This window comes from Dromiciops gliroides, chromosome 3 (genome assembly GCF_019393635.1).
Source record: "Dromiciops gliroides isolate mDroGli1 chromosome 3, mDroGli1.pri, whole genome shotgun sequence".
NCBI lineage: Eukaryota > Metazoa > Chordata > Mammalia > Microbiotheria > Microbiotheriidae > Dromiciops > Dromiciops gliroides.
In genome coordinates, this window is record NC_057863.1 from 226682416 (window position 1) to 226709797 (window position 27382).

At 40.0% G+C, this 27382-nt stretch overlaps 2 pseudogenes; both read left to right on the plus strand.

Moving 5' to 3' along the window:
* Nucleotides 1–2284: 2284 nt before the first annotated feature.
* On the plus strand, nucleotides 2285–3060 carry LOC122750487 (annotated as a pseudogene).
* A 1552-nt stretch (nucleotides 3061–4612) lies between these two features.
* The window catches only part of LOC122747377, a 37259-nt pseudogene continuing 14489 nt past the window's right edge, over nucleotides 4613–27382 (plus strand).

A 27382-nucleotide genomic window follows, 5' to 3' on the forward strand; every position in this document is an offset into this window, starting at 1 on the left:
CACACAGATCTAAGATAAAAATTTCCATGATAATCAGTAATCAGCCTGTGAATGGCCACTGCATTTCCATCATGGCAGAGATAGGGAAAACAAGTCTCCAACAAAGAGACAGAGACAAAGGAGGAGAGAGAGAGAGACAGAAAGAGATGTTAAGAGCTTAATTAATTCTTGATGATATATTGAGATGATGGTGTGAGATGAAGGACACATTTTCAGATATGGATAATAGCTGTTTTCTTTGACTATACTTCTTATTAGTTAAAAGGAAGAGAGATGGGGCAGTTGGTGGTGCAGTGGACAGAGCACTGGCCCTGGATTCAGGAGGACCTGAGTTCAAATCTGGCCTCAGACACTTAACACTTACTAGCTGTGTGACCCTGGGCAAGTCACTTAACCCCAATTGCCCCAAAAGAAAAAAAAAAGTTTAAAAGGAAGGGAGAAGGTATCATTGAGAGGTCATAGTAATATAAAAAAGGAAAGAATAACAATAAAAAATTTAAATTGGGATATAAGCCAGTAGTTATTTAAATCTCTAAAAACTAATATTATTGTTAACTATCAAGGTAAATATTTGCCATGACCCATCCTCTAGTTCTACTTTCTTGCACTCAGACTGAGGGATGAACCTAGGCAGCTAGGTAGTGTTCTGAAAAGAGTGTGGAGGATCTGAGTTTGAATCCTGCCCTCAAGACTCTCCCAGCTATATGACCCTGATCAAGTTACTTCAACTGTCTAGGCCTCAGTTTCCTCATCTGAAAAAATGACCTGTTGAACTGGCTGTCCTCCAAGGTCCCTTCTATACTCCAGACAATTGTTTTGCTTCTAGTATTTCTTGTTTCACCTCTGGGAAATTCCTTTTCCTGATCTTGGTAACATTTAGTCAAGTGTCAGTTTCAGAATGCTTTCCAAGGATTGTAAAGTCATTTGACCTTAGAGGAAGAAAAGAATGTTATCGTAGGCTGCCTAAGGAAGGTGATCACAGATCCTGTTGGTAAACTCCACCAGAGAGATTTATTTCTTAAGGTAAGACAGTCTAAAAAGGCATGGGAGTGGGGAAGTTACAGACCCATTGTAACACATTCTGGCCCTATGTGATGCCTACAGAAAGCCGAAAGCCGCCAGCCCCCACTCATGCCATCCATAAACGCTCCCACTCCTGATGTCAGCCTTTTAGAATCCCTTCAAAGATCAACTCAGTTGTCACCTTCTAGGAGATTCTCCCAGTGCTTGTGTTTCAAGTCCCCACTCCACATCTCTTTGTATTGATTTTGTTTCTAGTTCAGACCTGTGATTTCATTGGTGTAGTGGATTCCTAGTGTGGAAACTCCCTCTACAAATGCCAATCAGTAATTTAAAGTCTTAGAGGGTAGCCTAGACACACTGGGGGGTTAAGTGACTAGCCCAGAGTCATCCAGCTAGAATATGTCGGCAATGGACTTGAACCCAGGTCTTCTCATTCTGAGACCAAAAACATCCACTATGCCAAGCTGTCTGTCTTGACTTTTAAAAAAAATTTCCTAATTAGTGTTCATCTTGTATTTCTTCTCTCTAGAATATGGCATTATTTTTGTTTTGTCTCCAGTGCTTTGGGGATCCCAGCACAGAGCCAGTTTACATAGTAGGTGCTTAATAAGTGCTCCTAAAATGAAACTGAAGAGTATGAGCATTGAAGTCTTCACATCTAAAATGTGAGCAAACTCTCCAGTGAAACTCTGCTTACCTTGAATAAACGATTTAGAGTTCTAGGAAGTTACCCTAAATCTACACATTGTGATAAAAGGGAAAAGGAAATAACAGGCTCTGGTATTCAAATGAAAGTAAGAAATGGCTCATTGTCTGGCATTCCATGAATACTGAAGTAATTACTCCAATTTATGAATTGGAGTAATACTCCAATACTTCACATATATTCAAATAAAGCAAATACTGAAGTGGTAGGTGAATTTGCAAGCTCTTATTGTCATTCACATGCATTCTTACCTGGCTTTTTTTTTTTTTAAGGCTCAGTGGAAACAGGACCAAACTAACAGAAGAGATCCAGCCTTTATTTTATGACCTTACCTTTACTTAGAAAGAAGGGGGGGGGGCAGCTAGGTGGCGCAGTGGATAGAGCACTGGCCCTGGAGTCAGGAGTACCTGAGTTCAAATCCGGCCTCAGACACTTAACACTTACTAGCTGTGTGACCCTGGGCAAGTCACTTAACCCCAATTGCCTCACTAAAAAAAAAAAAGAAAAAGAAAAAGAAGGGGAGCTTTTGGCTTTCAGAGCCGGATCACGGCGGTGGGCAAGAACAAGCGCCTCACCAAAGGCAGCAAAAAAGGAGCCAAGAAGAAAGTGGTTGATCCATTTTCAAAGAAGGGTTGGTATGATGTAAAAGCACCAGCTATGTTCAACATTGGCAATATTGGCAAGACAATGGTTACAAGGACTCAAGGGACAAAAATTGCCCCTGATGGTCTCGAGTTGAGTTTTTGAAGTGAGTCTTGCTGATCTGCACAATGATGAGGTTGCTTTTCATAAGTTCAAGTTAATTACTGAAGATGTTCAGGGTAAAAATTGTCTGACTAATTTCCATGGAATGGATCTTACCTGGGAGAAGATGTGCTCCATGGTCAAAAAGTGGCAGACCATGATTGAAGCCCATGTTGATGTCAGAACTACTGATGGCTACTCGCTCTGCCTCTTTTGTGTTGGTTTTACCAAAAAGTGCAACAACCGGATCCATAAGACCTCTTATGTCCAGCACCAACAGCATTTGTAAGAAAATGATGGAAATCATGACCCGGGAGGTGCAGACAAATGACTTGAAAGAAGTTGTCAATATACTAATTCCAGAAAGCATTGGAAAAGACATAGAAAAGTCTTGCCAGTCCATTTACCCTCTCCATGACATATTTGTTCGAAAAGTCAAGATGCTCAAGAAACCCAAATTTGAATTGGGAAAGCTAATGGAACTGCATGGTGAAGGTAGTGACTCTGGAAAACCTTCAGGAGATGAAACAGGCACAAAAGTAGAAAGGGCTGATGGCTGTGAACCACCAGTTCAAAAATATGTCTAAAATAACTTTTAAAGGCTGAAAAATAAAAATTTATCATTGTAAAAAAAAAGGAAAGAAGGGGAGGGGAAAAGAGTTATTTTATGATTTTATTTACTTTGTTTTCTTTCCCCATTTGGTTTGCTATCAAGGGTTATCTCTTTTCATTTGGGTTTGTGGAAGAAGGTCATGTGGACATACATATGTGTATATACATATATATGTATGAAAGCAAAATAAATTCCTGCATTTGCCATGTCCAAAACAAAACAAGAAAGAGAAAAAGGAAGGATGGTAGGAAGAAAAAAAGAAAGAATGTGAAAATCTATACCATGTCCGTCAATTCTGTATCTGGAAGTGGATAGCATGTTTCATCATGAATTCTTTGGTAATCATGTTGTTTAGAGGAATAACATTTATCAAGTACCTACCATGTGTCAGGCAGTGAGCTAAGGATCTTACAAATATTATTCACTTGAAATGTGTTACTGACCTTTCTTGCCCATTATATTTTCCAATCCTGCCGGGGGCGGGGGCACTAGGTAGTAAAGTGGATAAAGCACCATCCCTGGATTCAGGAGGACCCAAGTTCAAATCTAATCTCAGACACTTGACACTTACTAGCTGTGTGACTGTGGGCAAGTCACTTAACCCTCATTGCCCCCTCCAAAAATATTTTCCAATTCTGACATGTTGGGCAACCCACAACTTTGATTCCCTAGTGATTGTGATATTGGTTAGTTAGTCAATTAACAAGTATATATTCAGTGCTTATTATGTGTCAGACACTGCTAAGTGCTGGAGATAAAAAGAAAGACAAAACCACAGCTCTCAGGGGCTAACATTCTAAAGGAGGAGACAATATACAAATAACTATGTATGTACAAGATCTATACACATGCAATATATAGAAAGTAATTTGAAAAGAGGGAAGGCACTGGGGGTGTGGGGGTAGGAAGGAATAAGGCTTCTTGAAGAAGCTAAGATTTGAGATGAGTCTTGAAGGAAGGTAGAAAAGGAAGGTAGTTAGGAGACAAAGCATTGCAGGCCTTGGGTCACACACTGAAAAGGTACAGTCATGAGATGAGGCATCATATGCAAGCATCAGCAAGAATCCTGATATTGCTCCAGATTGAAGCCCATGAAGAGCAGTCATGTATAAGAAAGCTGGAGAGAAAGGAAAGGGCAAGGATGTTAGATGTTATCTTTGCCAGACAGAACATTTTTTTATTTAATCCTGGAAATAAGAGGAAGCTACTAGTGCTTTTAGGAGCAGAAAGTGATGTGGTCAGACCCGTGATTTAGGAAAATCATTTTGGCAACTAAGTGAAAGATAGCCAGGAGTGTGTGGGGGGGTCTTAAAACAGTGATAGGAAGAAGGCTATTGAAATATTTTATGCATGAAGAGATGAGGGCCTGCACCAAGATGTTGGGTTGTATGAGTAAAGAAGTTTTATACTCACACATGTATATCTGTGTGTATATATACACACATACACCTATATGCTTTTTCTATTTAAAGACATACACATATATACCATATATACAGTGTGTGTATGTATATATGTATATATGCATGTGTGTGTCTTGTGGTGGCGGTGGTAGTGAATGTAGAAATGTCGAGACCTGGTAACTGATTGCTGAGAAGAAGAGGAATTGAGTATGACACCAGGTTTTAGAGCCTGGGTGAATAGGAAAAAGGTGGTACCATTGACGATAACAAGGGAGTTTTAAGGAGGGAAGAGTTTCAGGGAAAAGACAATGAGTTTTGTTTTGGACATGTTGAATTTGAGATGTCTATGGGAAATACCCTTCTAGAAGGCCAAAAAGACAGTTAGTGATGGGAGACTGGAGAGTTTCCTAATGTAATGCAAGCAATTCCAAAGTTCTTCAGAGAGACCTTTAGAGCATCCTTGTGTCGCTTCTTCTGACCACCATGTAAGCACCTGCCTCCGTGAGTTCTCTGTAAAATGGTCTTTTAAGCAAACATACATTTGACATTCAAACAAAGTGGCCAACCCATCAGAGTTGAGCTGTCTGCAACAGAATTTGAATGCTTGGCAGTTTAGTTCAAGAAAGGACCTTGGTTGGGCAGCTAGGTGGCACAGTGGATAAAGCACCATCCCTGGATTCAGGAGGACCTGAGTTTAAATCCGGCCTCAGACACTTGACACTTACTAGCTGTGTGACCCTGGGCAAGTCACTGAAACCCTCATTGCCCCGGAAAAAAATGAATGAAATCATTGGTTACAACAAATAGAGAAGTTTTGAATATTGTGGATAAGCTCACTTAGCTTGGCAGCATAATTTCCAGAGATGTACGGGTTGATAATGAGGTTGATGCATGCATTGCCAGAGCAAGTTCAGTGTTTGGGAGGCTCCAAAGGAAAGTCTGGGAGAGAAGATGTATTAGAGTGACTACCAAACTGAAGGTCTAGAGGGTTGTTGTGTTGACCTCATTGTTGTATGCCTGTGAAACCTGGACACTCTACCAGCACCATGACAGGAAACTGAATTACTTCCATTTGAATTGTCTTAGGAAGATCCTGAAGATTAACTGGAAGGATAAGGTACCAGAGACCAAGGTCCTTTCTGTCATTTATTTATTTATTCATCTATTTATTCATTCATTCATTCATTTATTTCTTTTTGTGGGGCAATGAGGGTTTAAGTGACTTGCCCATGGTCACACAGATAGTGTCAAGTGTCTGAGGCCAGATTTAAACTCAGGTCAAGTTTATTACATTTCATGTGTATTTGTCTGCCCACCACTTTCATCTGTGAATGTTCTTTGCATAAAGTGGCTTACTTAAGTCTCATGCCAAGCTTGTTATTATATATTTTTTTATCCTGTTGCCTTTCTCTGTTTATGAGGGGATGTAGCTTTAAATCTTCTGCCACCCCCCCCCCCCCACAGTGTATTCCAAATATATTTGTATTCTAACCCACTGTTGCTCAGGGTTGCTATCTTTCTTTTTGGTAAGGAAAGTAAGTATTTCCAGGATAAGAGAGTTTCTGGATTCTTTTTTTTTTTGTGTGAGGCAATTGGGGTTATGTAACTTGCCCAGGGTCACACAGCTACTAAGTGTCAAGAGTCTGAGGCCAGATTTGAACTCCTGAATCCAGGGCTGGTGCTCTATCTACTGCACCACCTAGCTGCCCCTGGATTCTTTTGACCTTATTTTAGTAACTTATATATAGCCTGTTAAACTTTTTCAGGCAGTGATAGTTTAAAATTTAGTCTATGTAAAAATGAATTAGATAGGTATTTTGTAAAGGGGGCAGCTAGGTGGCTCAGTGAATAAACCACTGGGCCTGAAGTCAGGAAGATCTAAATTCAAATTTGGCCTTAAACACTAGCTGTGTGACCCTGGACAAGTCACTCAATCTCTGTTTACCCCAAACCAATTGAAGAAAGAAATGGTAAACCACTCCAGAATCTTTGCCAAGAAAACCTTATGGACAGAATGGTCCATGGGGTCATGAAGAGTTGGACGTGATTGAATGACTAGACAACAACTTGTAAAAATATACTATAAGGCATTCCAAAAAGTAATAAAAAGCAAAGAGTTATGGATTATCTCCTCTTTTTGAGTTAGGAGGTAGTGGGACATAGTTGAAGGAGCACAGAAGTCAGGGAATCTTGGTTTCACTCTGTGTCCCACTCTTTATAATCTGCGTAATCTTGGGCAAGACACTTTCGGGTGCTAGTTTCCTCATGTGTAAAATAAAAGGAATGATCAAGTCATTCACAGTTCATCATCCATAACATTTCTATCTCTATGTACAGTGTTCTCTTGTTTCTGCTCACTTCCTAATACATCATTTCATACATGTCTTTCCAATTTGAAGTCATTGTGTTTGTCATTTCTTACTGCACAGTATATTCCATTCCAGTACATTTCATATACCACAGTTTGTTTAGCCATTTCCCAATTGATGGGCATTCCTTTGATTTCCAGTTTTGAGCCACCACAAAACCAGCTACTCCTCCACTTTCTTTTCTTTTTTTTTAAGTGAGGCAATTGGGGTTAAATGACTTGCCTAGGGTCACACAGCTAGTGAGTGTCAAGTGTCTGAGGCCGGATTTGAACTCAGGTACTCCTGACTCCAGGGCCGGTGCTCCATCTATTGCGCCACCTAGCTGCCCCTACTCCTCCACTTTCAAAAAGGCTTTGACAAACTAGAAAGCTTACAGAAAAGAGTGGCCAGAGGAGAAGGATTATGGGGGCAAAGAACCTCATGCAAGGAGCCATGCCAAAAAAAGGATCAGTAAAAGGAGCTGAAGATGTTAAGCTTGGAGAAGAATGAGTACTATCTTTAAGTATTTGAAAGATTGTAACACAAAAGAAGGTTATCATCTTGACTCCAGATGATAGAGCTGGGAGCATTGGCTAGATGAAGCAAAGAGGAAGATTTAACTTGATGCAAGGAAAAACTTTTCTTAGACTCATCAAAAAATGGGATAGGTTATTTCAAAAGATGCTAGGTTACCCACTCACATTTGAGTAAAACTTATAATGACCATTTGCTTAAGATACTGTAAAAAAAGATTATTGATCATGTCCAAGTCGAATTGCTGAAGTCACTGACGCACCTTCCAAACTCTGAGATTTTTATAATTCTAAGAAATGGCAATGATCAGTCAATGTTTTCATTTTTATTTAGTTTCCATTTTTCAGAACAAACACTTTGTTTAACTAGGTCTGGAACTACTATAAGTACATGTAGTGTCTTTTCTTTGTCCTTTCTCCCAACGTTTTAATATTGAATATTGTTCAAACCAGTCAGCAATTTGCCATGGTGCTGCTGTCATTAATCATGCCTATGACTCCCTCAATTTAAAAAAAATATTTCTCTTGACCCTAAAACTCCCTCAAGCGATCTTGCTCTTTTCTTTCTTCAAGTCTCAGCTCTAGGTTGATTACCTACGAGTCTAGAAAAAGTCATCTATGTTCATTGTCTACACTTTTCCTTTTCCTCTCAATCCATGCATTATTTTTGCAACCTTGTCACTTAAGTGAAATTTCTTTCTCCAATTATATCAATGAAAAGAATATCAGTTATCATATCTAATGGTCTTTTCTCAGGCCTTATTGTTCCTGTCATCTCTGCAGTATTTGACACCTTTGAGCACCCTTTCCTCCTGTGTCCTCTCTCCCCTCCCTGGGTTTTCATAATGCTACTGTCTCCAAACTTTCCTATATGTCTGACCATCATTTATTAGTATTCTTTGCTAGATCATCTCTATGTAATGTTCATCCAATGTGGCTCTTACCCAAGGATCTGACCTGGGCCTTTTCTCTATATAGATTCTCAGAAGTCTCATTAGCTTCTATAGGTTCAACTATCTATCATCTCCAAACAGAAGACTCTTAGGTCTACATATTCAGCTTTTCTTTAGGCCTGGTTCCACATCACTAATTCTCTGTTGGACTTTTACAACTGAAGGTGCTGTAGGCATTTCAACTCAACATGCCAGAATGAAACTCATTACATTTTTGCTCCCCCCAGCCCTCCCTTCCTCTGAATTTCCCTGCTTCTGTAAGGATGCTACCATCCTTCTAATCACCTACATTTCCAACAAAACTATCCTTTCCTCTTCCCTCTCCCTCATTCGCCATATCTAATCACTTGCCAGGTTTTCTTGATTTTTCCTCTAAAATAGCTCTTACATCTGTCTGTTCCTCTCTACTCACACCATCACCATCCTATTTCATACCCCCATCTCCTCTTGCCTATACTGTTGCACTAGTCTCCTAAGTAGTGCTGCGAGAAGAAATGCTCAGCAAATCGCGAGGCGGTGTGCGAATGAATATTGGGTTGAGCTCAGTAAGGAAATGCAGGTTGCTGTTGACACGGGAAACATCAGAGGAATGTACAAAGGCATCAAGAAAGCTTGCGGACCCACTCAGAGCAAGACAGCTCCCCTCAAGGCCAGCACTGGAGAGTACATTACAGACACAGTTAAGCAAATGGAAAGATGGGTAGAGCACTTTTCTGAGTTGTACACCATCAGAAATTCTATCACAGAATCAGCTTTAAACATCATGGAGTCCTTCCCTGTACTACAGGAGTTGGACAATGTACCCACACTTGAGGAACTTGAGAATGCAATTAGCTCCCTAAGACGTGGAAAAGCTCCGGGTGTAGACGCTATCGCAGCTGAATTGATCAAATGCTCTAAAAACGTCCTATTAAAGCCCCTGCATGAATTGTTCTGTGTTGGAAAGAAGGTGAAGTGCCACAGGATATGCATGATGCCCGTATAGTTACTCTTTATAAGAACAGTGGAGACAGGAGTGACTGTAACAACTACAGAGGAATTTCACTTCTCAGTGTCATTGGGAAGATGTTTGCCAAGGTAATCTTGCTAAGACTGCGTAAACTTGCCGACCGCGTTTACCCCAAATAGCAATGTGGCTTTTGAGCAGGGAGGTCAACTATTGATATGATTTTTTCGCTTTGCCAACTGCAAGAAAAGTGCAGAGAATAAAGAAAACCCCTCTTCATTGCCTTCATAGACCTGACCAAAGCGTTTGATATGGTTAACAGGGAAGGTCTTTTCGAAATTCTCTCGAGAATTGGTTGCCCTCCTAAACTCCATAGCCTCCTTTGCTCCTTTCATTTCAACATGCAGGGTGTTGTACAGTTCAAAGGCAATACCTCTGAAACATTCAGCATAAACAGTGGAGTCAAGCAAGGATGCGTGCTTGCTCCCACACTGTTTGGAATTTTCTTCTGATGCTGTTGCGTCATGCTTTTGGTTCGTCAACTAATGGCATCTATCTGCATTCCTGGTTGGACAGAGGCCTGTTCAACTTTTCACGTCTGAGATCCAAAACCAGAGTGAGAGGTAGCACCCTTCGAGACCTGCTTTTCGCTGATGTTGCTGCACTTGCCTGCCACTCAGAGCGTGAATTGCAGACCTTGATGGATTGCTTCTCCCAAGCTCGCACGGACTTTGGCCTAACCATAAATCTTAAAAAGATGAAAGTCATGTGTCAGAGTGCTATGTCGCCTCCATTGATACACATCAGTAGCTACCTGTTGGATGTCGTAAGCCAATTCTGGTATCTTGGCTCTGTTGTCAGTGACAATTTTTCACTTGATTCTGAGATCAATCAGAGGATTGGGAAAGCTACATCAAACATGGCTAAGTTTGCCAAGTGTGTCTGGGCAAACAGTAAACTGACAAGATGAACCATATTTGCTGTCTATAGAGTATGCGTCCTGAGTACCTTACTGTATGGCAGCGAAACATGGACTACGTATACTAGACAAGAGAAGAAGCTTAATAGCTTCCACATGCACTGTCTTAGGTGCATCCTTGGCATATCTTGGTCATATAGGATCACCAACACAGAAATGCTCCAATGTGCGCAACTTCCGAGCATCTACACTCTACTGAAACAAAGACGGCTATGCTGGCTCGGTCATGTGCACCACATACAAGACGGGCTCATTCCTAAAGACCTACTCTATGGCGAGTTAGCCTCAGGCCAAAGACCTGCTGGACATCCCCAGCTTTGCTACAGAGATGTATGCAAGCGAGACTTGAGGGCTCTGGGAATAGACATCAGCAGCTGGGAGGAGATGGCCAAGGACCGCGCTCGATGGAGTTTAGTACTCAAGAGCAGCTTGTGCGCAGCTGAGATGGGCCTTCAAGATCGGGAGGAAGAAAAACGAATGAGACACAGGAACCGATGGGCAACAGAGACAGCAGTTTTCTGATGTCCTCGTTGTGGCAGGAGCTGTGGCTCCCATATTGGACTGCACAGCCACACTGTGGCCTGTGACTCTTCAAGGCGCTGATCCATGGTCGTCCTTGACTGGTGGAAGTCTACTAATACTACTCTCCTAAGTGGTCTTTTGCCCTAAAGTTTCTCCCCACTTTAATTCTTCCTTCATAGGGCTACCAAAGTAGTATTCCTACCATGGCACTCCACTGATCAAAAAGCTCTAATGACCATTGACTCTAGGATAAAATACAAACTCCTGTTTGAATTGGCTTTTAGAGCCCTTCACAAGACAACTCCAGATTGCTTTTTTAGGCATACTACCATCCATACACTATACAGTATAGCCCAATTGACCTACTTGCCATTTCTTCTGCACAACATTTCATCTCCTCTCCCCATGTCTTTACCCCAGTTATCCCCATTCTTGGAATACATTCTCTCTTTTCCTTTGCTTTCTTAGAATCCTTGGATTCCTCTGAAGTTCATTTTAAGTGCTACATTCTACATAAGGCTTATCCCATTACCACCAGTTCCTAGTGCTGCCCACTACTCATATGAATTTGAATTATATATCTATATAGAAGACACATATGCATATATATAAAAGAAATATTTATATGTAAACACATATGCATTTATACACATGTATATATGTATACATAATGTATATTCCTTATATATTCTGGATTCATCTGCAGTAAAAATGTTAATATCAGTGTTCTTCCAGTAGTTAATCAGTTTTGTTGGACAGGTATCTCAGGTTTATAGAATCAACAGTTAATCTTTTCAGACATTCTAAAAACTGTGCTACATAGTACCTCACACAGAATGAAGGACCATTTTGTTTCATAGATCACCATGGTCAAATTATTCATGGTCTCTGGGTAATGAGTCTTCTGGAATTAGGCCAATTCTTGGGAAGCAGACACCAATTGTCACAGGGATTATTCCAACATTGGATTAAGTCAGATTTTGTCTTTACTGGTTTAAGATTCGAAAATCTAGGGTCATTTCCATGCCATAATAAACCATCAGATTAGGATTTCTGTAAAGACATTATATAGGTATTTAGTGAATATTTGTTGAATAAAATTTGTTGAATGCATTTGAGAGTTTTGTTGGTATCAGAATGTGGAAGGTTTTGAATATCAGGTTAACCACTATTTGACAAGCATTTGTAAGCTACTGAACTATTTTTAGTGGACAGGTCACATAAACAGATCTATGCATAAGGAAAATTAATCTGTTAGCTGTCTGTGGAAAAGGAATTGTAGAGAGGGGACAGTGAAAATAAATGGAAGGTAACAGTGGGCATCAATAATAACTCTAGATTATTTCCCCAAATCTTTAATATTTGATTTCAAAATGAACTTTGTAGTTTTGCTTTTTGTTTATTTATTTGTTTGTTTGTTTTTAAAGGCAATTGGGGTTAAGTGACTTGTCCAGGATCACACAGCTAGTAAGTGTCAGAGGTGAGGTTTGAGCTCAGGTCCTTTTGACTCCAAGGCCAGTGCTCAATCCACTGCGCCACCTAGCTGCCCCTAGTTGTGCTTTTTGAAAGAAAGTTTCTCTTCTCACATTTATTTTGCTTGTTTCCACGTTAAAATCAGTTGACGTTGGGGACGGCTAGATGGCGCAGTGGATAAAGCACCGGCCCTGGAGTCAGGAGTACCTGAGTTCAAATCCGGCCTCTGACACTTAACACTTACTAGCTGTGTGACCCTGGGCAAGTCACTTAACCCCAATTGCCTCACTAAAAAAAAAAAAAATCAGTTGACATTTGTTAAGCCAATATACATTGTCTAGGCAATAGAAGGGAATGATCAGAAATCCTGGTAGCAAAGGAAAACCATCATGGAAAGAATGCTCTACAACAGATAATCCACAAAACAGTTAAACCATCTGTATATAATCAGCAATTGGTAATCAGATTGTATTTTGGAAGCAAACTACTTTGTTCATTACAAAGGCAGAATATCTTGTTACATGCAATAAATAATTTTTCAGAAATTTCCTAGGAATTCCTAGATACTTTGTCTTTATAGAAAATTTCGTAAACATTCAGGAAAAGGACAATTTACAGGTTGTACTAACAGTCTCCCTTTCCCTTCCCCCTGCTCTCCCATTTTCAACTTTTGTTTAATCATAGTTTATCACAAGGGGAAATCCGAGGAATTTGCAAAGCTGGGGGTGGGGGTGGGGGGATAGTGGGGGTTGGGCCTAGTACTGGAGAGAGGAAAAATCCAACAATGACTTTACCTTTCTGAATAAACAGCTTCTGTTTCCCTTCTAGTAGCATATTATCCCCAGAGAACAATGGAGTATCTACCAGGTAGATGTAGGGTCACTTTTTTTTTTTCTTGAGGAGACCAGATAATCATGTCAGGAGAGGTTCTGCCTTGTGAAGAGTGACCAATTTTGTTGTTTTCTTAAAAAAAAGGAGGGGAGGAGAATCATTTGGACATTTTAACCACTTTTCAATTATACTCACACATCTGTATGTAACTCAAAAGGTGCAAACATCATTCCTCCCCCAATGCCCTAGAAATTTACTTAAGGATTCAGAAAAGCAAAACTTCCTAGAATCATAGACTGAGAGCTGCAGGTATTTGTTTCAAAGTAAAGGGGAAAAAACCCAAATCACGAGACTATTATAGTACAGATATAGTAATCTAGTGCTTCTAAAATGCTTTGAATCAATGTTTTCTCCCTTTCCTTGGTCAATTTTTGAGATGGAGCATGGAGGCTGTAGGGTGAATTGATATATACACTTTGGTGGAGAAGAGGACAAAGGAAGACTACTATGTATGGATGATAACATCTGACATTTCTGCAGTACTTTATAGTATAAAAAGTACTTAATATTATCTCGTTTGACTCTCACAACAATCCTGTGAGGCTAATTTTACAAGTATTATTATCCTTACTTACCTATGAGGAAACTGAGGCTCTAAGAGATTCAGTGGCAGGACTTGGTGACCAGAGGACCTAAATGCAAAACACGGGGTCAGCTGTGTGACCCTGGTTAAGACACAACATTGTCAGCCTCAGTTGCCTCATCTGGAAGACAAGACCCATTTCACATGGTTCTTGTGAGGATTAAGTGAGATAAGATATATAAAAGTACTTTTCAAACCTTAAAAAGATACTAAAATACTAGTTATTACTTATTCAGGGTCACACAGCTAGTAAGCATGTAGAGGGTAGGATATAAACCCAGGTCCTCCAGACTCCAAGTATCACCCTATCTATACTTCAATGTAATGGCTGATAGTGGGAGGTATGAAGACCTGGATTTTTTATTTGATTCTACACGAATCAGGAGAGTTTCAGTAAATTATTATGAAGATGAAAATACAAAGTGTGCAATGAGTCCCTAAGGGGACTGTTGGTTAGTGTTTCAGCATTTCAGTGTATTTATTTATTCCCTTTGATTTCCCAGTGATTTTATTTATTCCCTTTGCTCTTCCCCCACCCCCAAGTCTTACTTTAACAAAAACCAACTAAAATGGACTCTTCCATATACACAGAAGAATAGAGAAAGTTGTTTGGGTTTCAATATAGTTTTAACTCATGAAATTGGTTGTACTTCTTTCCTATTCTTCTCCAGAGAAGTGGTAGCATAAGACTTGGAACCAGATCAATGTCAACTAAACACTTGGTTGCATGATCAGTTCTTCAAAAACAGAAAAAGCAGACCCTCTAAAGCATCTTTGCCACTGAATAGAACCCGAGAGAGTAGTGGTCATTTTACATAAAACCGTGCTCATTTTTTTCTTTTCTGTTTCTTCATTCTCTCTATTCTTCCCCTTTTTCTTACTTCCAGTTCAAGTCAACACATATTTATTAAGTGCTTACTGTATAAAGGGTATTTATTAAGTTAGATCCCAGGGATAGAAATATGAATCAAGACATAGTCTCTGCCCTCCAGTTGCTAAAAATCTAACAGGGGGATATGATAGACACACAAATAAGTATGCTACGATGTAAAATATGTTCAGGACAAAAGGAAGAATCTGGAGCTAGATAAAGTGCTCTTAGAAGTAAGAAGCGAGGGGGCAACTAGGTGGCACAGTGGATAAAGCCCTGGCCCTGGATTCAGGAGGACCTGAATTCAAATCCAGCCTCAGACACTTGACACTTACTAGCTATGTGACCCTGGGCAAGTCACTTAACCCTCATTGCCCTGCGAAAACAAACAAAAAAAAAATAAGAAGAGAGATGTTTTTATGGTGGGGGAGGAATCAGAGAAGGCTTCATTGAAAAGGTGGTATCTGAGTTTGCCCTTTGAAAGAAGAGAAAGAATTTAATGGATAGAAATGTGAACGTTTCAGGTGCAGGTGAAGGAGAGAGTAAAGGAGGGGATAGATACATGGACTCATAGACATACAGATAGATAGACTAACAGGCAGATAGACAGACAGGTAGATTGTTTTTGTTATTTTCAATCATTTCTGACTCCTCTTGACCTACCCCATGTAGGGTTTTCTTGGCAAAAAAAGACTGAAGTGCTTTGCTTTTTCCTTCTCCAGCTCATTTTACAAATGAGGAAACTGAGGTAAACAGGATTAAGGGACTTGCCCAGGTTCACACAGCTAGTAATGATCTGACTTGTCTTCCTGATTCCAGGCTCAGCACTCTATCCACTGTGCCATCTTTCTGTCCCAGACATGTAGATAGAAAGATATAATTGATAGATAATTAGAGCATTAATTAGATCCTTACTATATGCCAGGTACTAAGCATATAGCAGGAGGGGGCTTAGAGGACATACACATAAATACTATCACCAATCAATATTTATTATACTGATATATATTATGGAGGTTCTTAATGGGAAGTTGGGGGAAATTAATGAACTTAAAAAAAGACTATAATCACTGTATTTCAGTATAGCTGATTTCCTTTGTAATCTCATGGATTTTATGCTGTATATTCAAAAACATTCTTCTGTGAAATATATAGATTCATCAGATTTCCAAGTGGGTACAGGATTAAAAAAAGGAATAAGAATACTGATTTAAGGACTATACCAAATACCTAGGAAACCCAACATCCTGCACACAGTTCATAACATAAGGCTACTTGGTTTGTATTCTTCCACCCCCGCCCTCTCTTTCTACAGTTTCTTTAGGATATAGAATTGTTTCTTTTAAGACCAGGACTTAGTGACACACACTGGCAGTCACCTTTGCCAGGGTCATTCAGGCCTGAGGAAGCAGCTGACACCTCAAAGTAAACAAAAGTAAATCCTACTTCTTTTTAGTTTGTTTTTGTGTATTCAAGTCATTTTTCAGTCATGTCTGACTCTTCATGCTCCCTCTTGCGATTTCCTTGGCAGAGATGCTAAAGTGGTTTGCCATTCCCGTCTCCCGTTCATTTTACAGATGAGAAAACTGAGGCATACAAGGTTAAGTGACACAGTATGTGAGGCCAGATTTGAACCCAGGAAAATAAGTCTTCTTGACTTGGTTGGGTCCACTATCTACCCCTCCACTCAGCTGCCCTTATTTGTTTTTATTTTCAACCAAATGTGGACATCACATCTAACCTTTGATCACAAATGATTTACTTTCATAATTTTAATAATAATGACAAAGAAAGGTCACAATGAACAGGTAATTAAAATAAGTTTTCAAAAGAATGCTTAAATTCTCTATCCTTCCTTTTGAATACTTTTTGTGCTTATACTGTCACCTTGTGGAGAACTGAGAGAACACAGTTTTTTTAGTTTGAGCACAATTAAGAATTTTAACCTCCAGAGGTGTGTGGGAATTTGTTATTAAGTTATTACATTTCTAGAGAAGTTTAAGTGTACCTTGAGTAGGACTAGTTATTAGGAGATGAAGTGATTGGTTCAGTATCTTAAAAACAAACTTGCTTCATCATTATTTACATTTAAATGTATTAATTTTGATGTATTAACTAGCCTAACTTTTTTTTTTTTTTGCAGGGCAATTGGGGTTAAGTGACTTGCCCAGGGTCACACAGCTAGTAAGTGTTAAGTGTCTGAGGCCGGATTTGAACTCAGGTACTCCTGAATCCAGGGCCAGTGCTTTATCCACTGTGCCACCTAGCTGCCCCCAAATAGCCTAACTTTTAACTCATGGATTATAAGTTCCCATCAACATTTTTTGCATATTCATTTTCATTCATTTTTTCCTCTTATATAGTTACAGTAAGTATATGCTCAATTCTTCTGTTTCCCTTTCCCCCTTTTGCTTTATTTCAGAAAACTTTTCCAGATTTCTTTGTATTTCTCCCATATGTTTATCTCAATGGTATTTAAAGTATTCCATAACGTTAATGTGCAACAAAATATTTAGACATTTTCCTCTTGTTAGACATTCAGGTTGCTTCTAGTTTTGTTTTATTTTGCAGTTGTGTATAATGATGCTAGGAAAATATGTGAGCAATACCATCAGCAATGAAGGAGTGTATCTGTTTATCTACACATCTTCCATTCCTATTACTGAAATTAGTAACTTTTCATTATTTTGACCAATTTCCTGGGTAGAATGTAGTACCTTAAAGTTGTTTAATTTGTATTTCTTTCATTATTAGTGAAGCTGAACATTTCTGAAGTGTTTTTTTTACTTTTTAATTACTAAATCAAAATCGTATTGCTATCTTTTTGTTCTTAAATCTTAATTTATTTTTTAAAATCACTACAAAACAATGTTTAGAGCAATCTGATAGTACACAATAAAAGTTACAAAAATAATCACAAGCTTTGATCCGGTAGTTCCATTATTCAAAATATACTCTCTTATTTGATTTTTAAATTCCTTTTTAAGTTCATTCCATTTATATTGTCATTCTCACTGTGTATAATGTTTTTTTTGGATCTACTTACATCACTCTGCATCAACACATGTAAGTCTTTCTATGATTCTCTGTAATCATCATATTTATAATTTCTTATATCACAATAATATTCCATTACAGTCATATGCCATAATTTGCTTAGCCACTCTCAAGGAATGGGCACCTATTTTGTTTCTTTATCCTATTCTTTGTCACTCCAAAAAGTGCTGATATAAATATTTTGGTATTTTTAGGGTTTTCTTCTTATCAGTGATAGACCCCTTTGGGGTATATACCTAGTCATGTTATCTCTGTGTCAAAGGGTAAAAAGACAGTTCAGTGCCGAGAAAATTGAGTAGCAGGAAGTAGTACAGCTGATTTCCCCTCCATTAACCTCCAAAGAGAACTAGGAAGTGTGCTAGAATTAATCCTAATTGGGAAAAAGAAGTCCAGAAAAAGTCACAGTGATTCATTTGTCTAGCTGAGGTCAGCATAGGGAGACAGACAAAGAGGTCTGTAGACACTGGGGATGGGGTGGGGCCCAGAAAACACTGCATTCCACTGCTCAGGTAAAGACTGTGTACCAGGACAAGAGGAGGTCCCGGACACAAACTGTGGCACTCCTGGGCCCATACCAAGACATTGTGACTGACAGGGACAGAAGTCAGCTGGCAGCTTTGTTGCCCACACTCCCCAGTTCTGGTTCACAGATCCAGAGTGGACTGAGAAAGGTGGCATTCTGGATAGAGAAGCTCTGTCAGAAAAGGAGGAAGTTCAGAAGGAAGCAGGAGTGGTGTGGCTGAGCCTAGGAACAGAGGAGGGGCTCAATTGTAACACCTAGCCCAACCTACAGAGGAATAACGAGGATAGGAATCACCATTCTCTCACTCTGAACCAATAGAGCTTTCCAGCTTGCTGAGAGGGGCTGAATCCAGTAGCATTCTTTTTTTTTGTATTTAATAGAATTTTATTTTCCAAAATATATGTAAAAACAAAATTTTAACATCAATTAAAAAAAAAACTTTGTGTTCTAATTTCTCTTCCCCTCTCCATTCCCACCCCCCACCCACAAGAACTCAAGCAATTCAAAATGAATACATGAGTTGTCATGGAAAAATTCCCATATTAGCTAGTTGTGAGAGAAAACAGTCAAAAAACCCAAAACTTCAGATTAAGGAATTGTCAAAGAGGGAAAGACAAAAAATTAAAAATGTGTTTCCATCTGTTTTCAGATACTATCAGTTCTTTCTCTGCAGATGGGCTGCAATCTTCATAAGTCCTTCAGGGTTATATTGGATCATTGCCTTGCTGAAAATAACCACATGCTTCCCAGCAGTTCATCGCCCACTATTGCTGTTATTTTGTATACAGTACATTTCACTCTGCTTCAGTTCATGTAGGTCTTTCCAGGTTTTTCTGATAGTATACTGTTCATCATAACCTGTATATAGTACCCTAAGCTTGACAGAGAGTTTTCTTCATAAAAGCCCAGCAAAGTAGGTAACATATGTTTTTCCATTATAATCAATCACCATAACTATTTCCCTCCATCCCACTCCCTTCCCATGACATTTACTCTATCTTCTTTTTACCTATTCTTCCTCAGAGGTGTTTTACTTCTGACTATCCTCTCCCTTGCTCTGCACTCCTTTTTTTTCACCCTTCCTTCCTTATCCTCTCCCCCTCCTACTTTCCTGCAGGGTTAAATAGATTACTCCTCCCAATTGGGTATGAAATCTATTCCCTCTATGGGCCCACACCAACTGAGATCAGGGTCTTTGAGCTAATTCTGTGTTCTAAATTTTTCTTCCTTCCTCCTCAACCCTCCCTATGAGATCAGCAATTCAATATGTCATACTGGTGCAGTAATGCATAACATCTTCATCTTCCTTGAAAGTGTTTTGCTTTTTATTGCTCTCTTCCCCAATCTGCCCTTTCCTCCTTCCCTTCTTCCCCCCTTTTCTCCCTCCCCTCCCTCAGGGCAAAAATATATTACTATACCTACTTGAGTATGTATGTTAGTCCTTCTTTGAGCCAATTTTGATATTAAGGTTCACTCACTCCCCAACTCCTTCCCCTTCTTCTGCTCTCCTCCATAAGCTTTTTTCTTGTTTCCTTCATGTGAATTACCTCTCTCTAGACCATCTCTCCCCTTTTCCCTCCCCCAGTTTATTCCTCCTACATCTCAATCCTATTTTAATGATGTCATCATGGATTAGTTAGCTGGCACAGTGGACAAAGCACCAGCGCTGGACCCAGGAGGTCCCAAGCCCCAATCCAGCCCCAGACATAAGACACCTCACCCTGTCTGCCCCACAAAGAACAAAACATAAATGCTTTACAGATATCATCCCTTCATATTCAGTTCAGACCTGTGTCTTCTCTGAGTTTCTTACTGAGACAGTTCTTATGATTTCGAAGTATTATCTTCCCATGTAGGAATGTAAACAGTTTGATCATTTAATATCCCTCATGAAGTCTTTTTCCTGTTTATCTTTTTATGCTTCCCCAGGGTCTTGTATTTGAAAGTCAAATTTTCTATTCAGTTCAGGTCTTTTCATCACAAATGCTTGAAAGACCTCTTTCTCATTGAAATCCCATTTTTGCCTCTGAAAGATTATACTCAGTTTTGCTTGGTACATGATTTTTGGCTGTAGTCCCAGTTCCTTTGCCCTCTGGAATATCATATTCCATGCCCTCCTGTCCTTTAATGTAGAAGCTGCTAGATCTTGCTTTATCCATATTGGAGCTCCACAGTATTTGAATTCCTTTTTTCTAGCTGCTTGCAGTATTTTCTCCTTAACCTGGGAGTTCTGGAATTTGGCTATAATATTCCTGGAGGTTTTCCTTTTGGGATCTCTTTCTGGAGGTGATCAGTGGATTCTTTCAATTTCTATTTTAGCTTCTGCTTCTAGAATATCAGGGCAATTTTCCTTCACAATCTCTTGAAGGATGGTGTCTAAGCTTTTGTTTTGGTCATGGTTTTCAGGTACTCCAATGATTTTCAAATTATCTCTCCTAGATTTATTTTCCAGGTCAGCTGTTTTTCCAAGGAGATATTTCACATTGCCCTCTATTTTCTCATTCAATTGCATTTGCTTTACTGTGTCTTGGTTTCTCATAAGGTCACTAGCTTCCATTTGTTCAATCCTAATTCTTAGGCAGTTATTTTCATCAGACAGTTTTTTAATCTCCTTTTCCATTTGGCTTTTCAAATTGTTGTCTTTTTTTATCATGACTCTCCTGCATCACTCTCATTTCCCTTTCCATTCTTTCCTCCTTTTCTCTAAATCTTCTTTCTATTTCTCCTACTTTCTCTTCAAAGTCCCTTTTGAGAGCTTCCATGGCCTGAGACCAGTTCATATTTTTCTTGGAAGCTTTGGATGTTGGAGCTTTGACCCTGTTATTATCTTCTTCTTCTGAAGTTGTATTGTAGTCTACCTTAACCCCTAAAGAAGTTTTTGATGGTCTTCTGCTTTCTCTGCCTACTCATCCTGGCTTACTATTTCTTGACTTTTAACTCCTTCTTAAAGTGTGGCGCTTCTTCCAGGACACACTGTTCAAGCTACAGCATGGCCCGGGGGATGGTTGGGCTTCTTCTCAGCCTGCCTGGCCTCACTTTCATTTGATTTTAAACTCTCTACTGCGGGGTGATGGGGAGGGTGGTGTTGGGGGTGGGGGGCTGCTTCTCGGCTCCACTCCTGTTCTCAGCTTCAGGGGGTCCCAGGTGTTTTGGGTTGAGGGGAGGCAGGTTTTAATTTCACCTGGCCTGTTCTCAGGTCCAGAGATAACCTCAGGCCTACTTTACTAAGCAACCAACCAGCAAAGCTTTCTGTGGTGTGGTTCTCAGCTTCTGATGAGACTGCTCCCCTGCTTCCCTCCCCCACCTGGGTCTCCGGCCGCTCAGGATTTCTTCTTGGTTGCTTGCTGGGGTGGGACAGTTGAATCCTTCCCCCCAGTCCACTGGTACCCCTGCACTTACCCTGCCCCCCCACCCCCGCCAGCCGTTCAGTCCGACCGCGCTCTCGGTTCCAGAAGATGCCAGTGCTGCAGCTGATTCAGAGGCACTGGGGCAAATTCCTCTGGCAGATGTCTATTGTTTCAGCCCGATTGTGGGGTTAGGCTTTATTCATGGCCCAGCATGGCACCCTGAAATCTATCTATAGCTGGAGTGTTTGGGACAAACTGCCTCAGTTTATCCAAATAACTCAAGAAGACCACCAAGTCAAGCAGAGACAGATTTATTACATCCTCATGAGGACGGGCAAAACCCAATTACACATTGAAGTCTTGCAAAGATATGCCCAATCTTTTAGGTTTTTATAGTAATCTTGAAAAGGAATGTCCCCACATGCACCTAGGGTGGGTGAGCTCACAATCTAACATCCAATCCTGTCTCACCTAAGGTGCGTGCCCTGCTTGTGATCCATGTATGGAGACATGTCCAAAAACAAAGGGGAGAAGGGGAAGGGGTACAAGTCTTAGGAATGTCAAAGAAAGAGGGAGGCAGAAATCACTACCTTATCTGACTGCAATTAATCCATGACAGTGACTGGGGTTTTGACATGTGAGAGCGGATCCCATAAGCTGACTATTCGGAGACATGATTTTTATTACAGGCCATAAACTAAAGTATAGCTGGCATGTGGGAACTAAGCAGAAGTAAAGTAAATAGTGCTAATTGGTAGAACTGTGACAAATAATAAAACTTACTGGGGGACTGGATATCTTCCAGACTCCCTCCCCAAAGTTTACAGAATTGACCCAAGTCCATTATCTCATCAATAAATCTTAAAGGAGACAGTGAGAATTTAATAAGTAATTAAAGTAAGAGGCTAGCTATTTCGAGGGGGGGGTGTGGGTATTTTTGGTGAGGCAATTGGGGTTAAGTGACTTGCCTAGGGTCACACAGCTAGTTAAGTGTCTGAGGCCGGATTTGAACTCAGGTCCTCCTGACTCCAGGGCCAGTGCTCTATCCACTGCGCCACCTAGCTGCCCTGGCTAGGTATCTTCCATACTCCATCCTCAGAGTTTAATCTGACTCAAATCCATAATTGCCCCACACATGGAGAAAACTTTCAGCCCGTATTTTTGTGTGTTTTTCTGCCCCAAGGGTTCTTTTATTCCTATTTTGGGGGTGATTGTATCCTGAGCCCTCTGTTTAATGTCTTTCCTCTGCCATCTTGGCTTCGTCCCCCAGTAGCATTCTTCTATTGCTCAGACCCAAACCCAGATCAGGAACTTGCAGAGCTCAGACCAAGTAGGCACTTATCACACTTTATCCTGGATCAGGCCACTTGGCGGGCACTCCCAGCCTCTCCTTAGGATTCTGGGACGACTCAATATTCAATACTCCAAGAAAACATCAACAGGACCAATCAAAACCTTCCTTCTAGAAGTGCCACAAAACCCTAACACTAAATCCTAAGTCAGGAAGTAGTCTAGTAGAATGAGGAAATAAAAGATTCCCACCATAAAGAGCAATTATGGTGGAAGGGAAGCTCAAGACAAATGCAGGAGAAGAGAGTGGCTTTAAAACATCTACAAGAAATGTCTCAAGAGAAAAACACAGCTCAGGTAATTAATCCTAAACTTTAAGTGTGTAAAAAATATTGATAACTCTTTTTGAGGTGGCAAGGAATGGAAATCTAAGGGAGTGCTCATAGATTAGAAAACAGATGAACAAGCCTTGGCATATAAATATGATGGTACACTGTTGTGCTATAAGACAGGAATGTCATGGGGGCGAAAGGGCGGGGATCCTTAGGTATTCCTCAATAAAGAATTATACTCTCACACACAGTCCAATTAGAATTTAAGTGGTCTTTATTTGGTGCTAGAGAAAGTGACCAAGTGGGAAGTCAAAGACTTCACCCCATGGGAGAAGGTGACTCAGAAACATCATCCTCCCAGAACAGAAGAAAAGCAAAAGTTTTTTATAGAGGATAGATGGAGGGGGTGAGGGAAGGGGTTCCACCAGAGAATGGAAAGTTCCTTTTTGGGGTGGGGTGGGAAAAGCTGGATGTTTGTCATATTCCTGAGAGTTGAGGGAGATTCTTTTTGAAATGATGGTCCTGATCTTTGGGGCTATTTCTGTCTTCCAGCTCAGGTCAGGTGGTAGCCACACCTAATTGACCTTCCTGCTTATCTCTCCTTACTTCTTAGGTGTCTGTCCTGATATCTAGTTGGTCAATGTAAACTTTAATAGTCTCTTGATTCCTAGATATGTCTGTTCTGCTATCTGGTCATCTTTGGTTTTGCTTCTCAAAGGAGAAACTTTCTGATTTTTCCCAACCCCATGTCAAGAGCAACTTGGGAAGACTTGTATAAACTGTTGCACAGTTAAGTAAACAGAAATAGGATAACAATTTATAAAATGACAATAATTTTGAAACAACTTTGAAAGAATTAGGAATGCTTATCATTGTAATTTTGTTATTGTCCAGTCATTTTTCCATTGTGTCAGTCTCTTTGTGACCCCATTGGGGTTTTCTTGGCAAAGATACTGAAGCTGGTTTGCTCTTCCCTTCTCCAGCCCATTTTTACAGAGGAGGAATCTGAGGCAAACAGTTAAGTGACTTGTCCAGGATCATAAAACTAGTAAATGTCTGATGCCAGATTTGAACTCAGGAAGACTCGTCTTCCTGACTCCAGGACCCAGAAGGCACTCTATATCCACCTGAAAACTTAGCTACCTTTTATCAGTGTCAGGATAAACTATAATTATAGATGATACTCATGATGAACCATGAACCATGAACCATGAAAACTTTCTTCTGATGGGGAAGAAAAGGATTCAGAGTAAAGAATGAGGCATTTTTTTTTTTAACATGACCAATGTGAATATTTGTTTTGATTGACTACATATGCTTGTACTGGAATTTTTTTCTTTATTTCTCAATGGAGAAGGGAGTTGGAGGGAGAGGGTAAGAAAGCAGATATATATATAATCATTAAAAAGTGGAAGGATAGGGGGTGGAGCCACAATGGCAGAGGAAAGGCAGTAACCTCTCAGAGCTCCCCACACGGTCACTCCAAAACCCTCCAAATAATGCCATAAGATAATTCCTGGAGCAGTAGAACCAAGAAAGGACAGGGTGAGATCATTTTCCATCCAAAGACAGCTTAGAAGGTCGGCAGGAAAGGTTTGCTCTACCTGGGTTGGAGTAGAGCCCAGGCCCACAGCTGTGCTAACACAGATCCAGCCCCAGGTAAGCTGCACCAGAGAAAGAGACCTCCAGAGCCTCTGAATCAGCTGCAGCAGCAGCTTCTTCTGGAATTCAGCTCATGGTCTGGTGAGAGGGTTGAGTGGTTGGCTGGGGAGAGATTATAGGGGGATCTACTGGCATTGAGGTGGAACTCAGTTGTTTTCCCCATACTGGGAACCGGGAAGCAGTCTTGAGTGGTGGAGGCTTGGGTGGGGGAGGGGCACAGGCTCACCTAGAGCTTGCAACCACAGTGAAATATATTTTTGTTTCTGGATTAAAGAGCAAGTAGGCCTGGGGCTATTAACAGACCAGAGCACAGGCCAGGTGAGTGGAGAACCTGCCTCTCCTTAAATCGTACTACCTGGGATCCCCTAAAGCTTGGGATAGTGAGTGCATCCTGGAAGCAGTGCTCCACTTTAAGAAGGAGTTAAAAGTCAAGATATAGGCTAGTAATATGAACAGGGATGGGAAAAAATGTGGGCCATAGAAAGTTTCTTTGGTGACAAGGAAGATCAAAATACACCCTCAGAAGATAACAAAGTCAAAGCTCTTACATCTAAAGCTTCTAAGAAAAATATGAATTGGTCTCAGGCCATAAAAGTGCTCAAAAAGGACTTTGAGAATAAAGTAAGAATGGTAGAGGAAAAAATGGAAAGAGAAATGAGAATGATGCAGGAAAATCATAAAAAAAGTCAACAGCTTGAAAAGTCAAATGGAAAAGCTATCTAAAGAAAATAATTGCTTAAGAATTAGGATTGAACAAATGGAAGCTAATGACTTTATGAGAAATCAAGACACAATAAAGCAAATTCAAATGAATGAAAAAATAGTGGACAATATGAAATATCTCCTTGGAAAAACAGCTGACCTGGAAAACAGATCCAGGAGAGATAATTTGAAAATTATTGGATTACCTGAAAACTACGATCAACAAAAGAGCTTAGACATCATCTTCCAAGAGATTGTCAGGGAAAATTGCCCTGGTATTCTAGAAGCAGAAGGTAAAATAGAAATTGAAAAAATCCACTGATCACCCCCTGAAAGAAATTCCAAAATGAAAACTCCCAGCAATATTATAGCCAAATTCCAGAGCTCCCAGGTTAAAGAGAAAATATTGCAAGCAGCCAGAAAGAAACAATTCAAGTACTGTGGAGCCACAGTCAGGAAAACACAAGATCTAGCAGCTTCTTCCTTAAACGATCAGAGGGTATGGAATATAATATTCCAGAGGGCAAAATATTCCAGCAAAACTGAGTATAATCTTTCAGGGAAAAAAATGGGAATTCAGTGAAAAAGAGGACTTTTAAGCATTCATAATGAGAAGACCTGAACTGAATAGAAAATTTGACTTTCAAATACAAGATCCTAGAGAAGCATAAAAAGGTAAACAGGAAAAAGAAATGATGAGGGATGTTAAAAGGTTAAACTGTTTATATTCCTACATGAGAAGATGATATTTCTAACTAATAAGAACTTTCTCAGTATTAGGGCAGCTGAGAGGAATAAATTTAGACAGAGGGCAAAGGTGGGAATTGATTATGAAGGAATGATATCTTCAAAGCATATATTTTTTGTTTATCTTTTTTTTGGTGGGGCAGTTGGGGTAAAGAGGCATGCTCAGGGTCCCACAGCTGGGGAATGTCTTATGTATGAGGCTGGGTTTGGGCTCAGGTCCTCCTGGGTCCACAGCAGGTACTTTGTCCACTGTGTCACCTAGCTGCCCCATGATAACATCTTTAAAATAAAATTAAGGGGTGAGAGGATTGCATTGGGAGAAAGAGAAAGGGAGAGGTAGAATGGGGTAAAGTATCTCATATAAAAAAAGAAAGAAAAAGCTTATGGAGTGGAGGGAAAGGTGGGGGAGGAGTGGAGGAGTGATTGAGTCTTACTCTCATCAGAATTGGCTAAAAGAGGGAATAACATACACACTCAAGTGGGTATAGTAATATATCTTGCCCTGTTGTGGAAGTGGGGGGGGGAAGGGGATAAGGAGGGGGAGGAGTGAAGGAAGGGAGGGCAAATTGGGGGGGGGGAAGTCAGAAGCAAAACAATTTTGAGTAGGGATAAGGTAAAAGAAGATAGAAAATTGAGTAAATATCATGGGGAGTGAATACGATGAAGGGGAACACAGCAATAGTAACTGGGAAAAAAATTTGAAGCAGAGGCAAGAGCAATGTAAGATGATCTTGGTGGTGGTGGTGGTGGTACTTACTTTGCTGGGCTATTGTGAAGAAAATTCTTTTTCAGGCATAAGGTACTATATAAATGTTAGCTATTATTGTTGTTGCAATAATCAATCTCATGGGTGTTTTGTAAGGAAACCTCCCTTTAAAGTACTATATAAATGTAGTTTACTATTAAAAAAAAAAAAGATGAGCAAGATGCTATCAGAAAAACCTGGAAAGACTTAAATAAGCTGATGCAAAGTGAAATGTACTGTATACAACATAACAGCAATATTGTAAGATGATCTGCTGTGAATGACTTAGTTATTTTCAGGAATGCAATGATCCAAGACAACTCTGAAGGACTTACGAAAAATGCAGTCCATCTACAGAGAAAGAATTGATGGTACATGAATTCAGATAG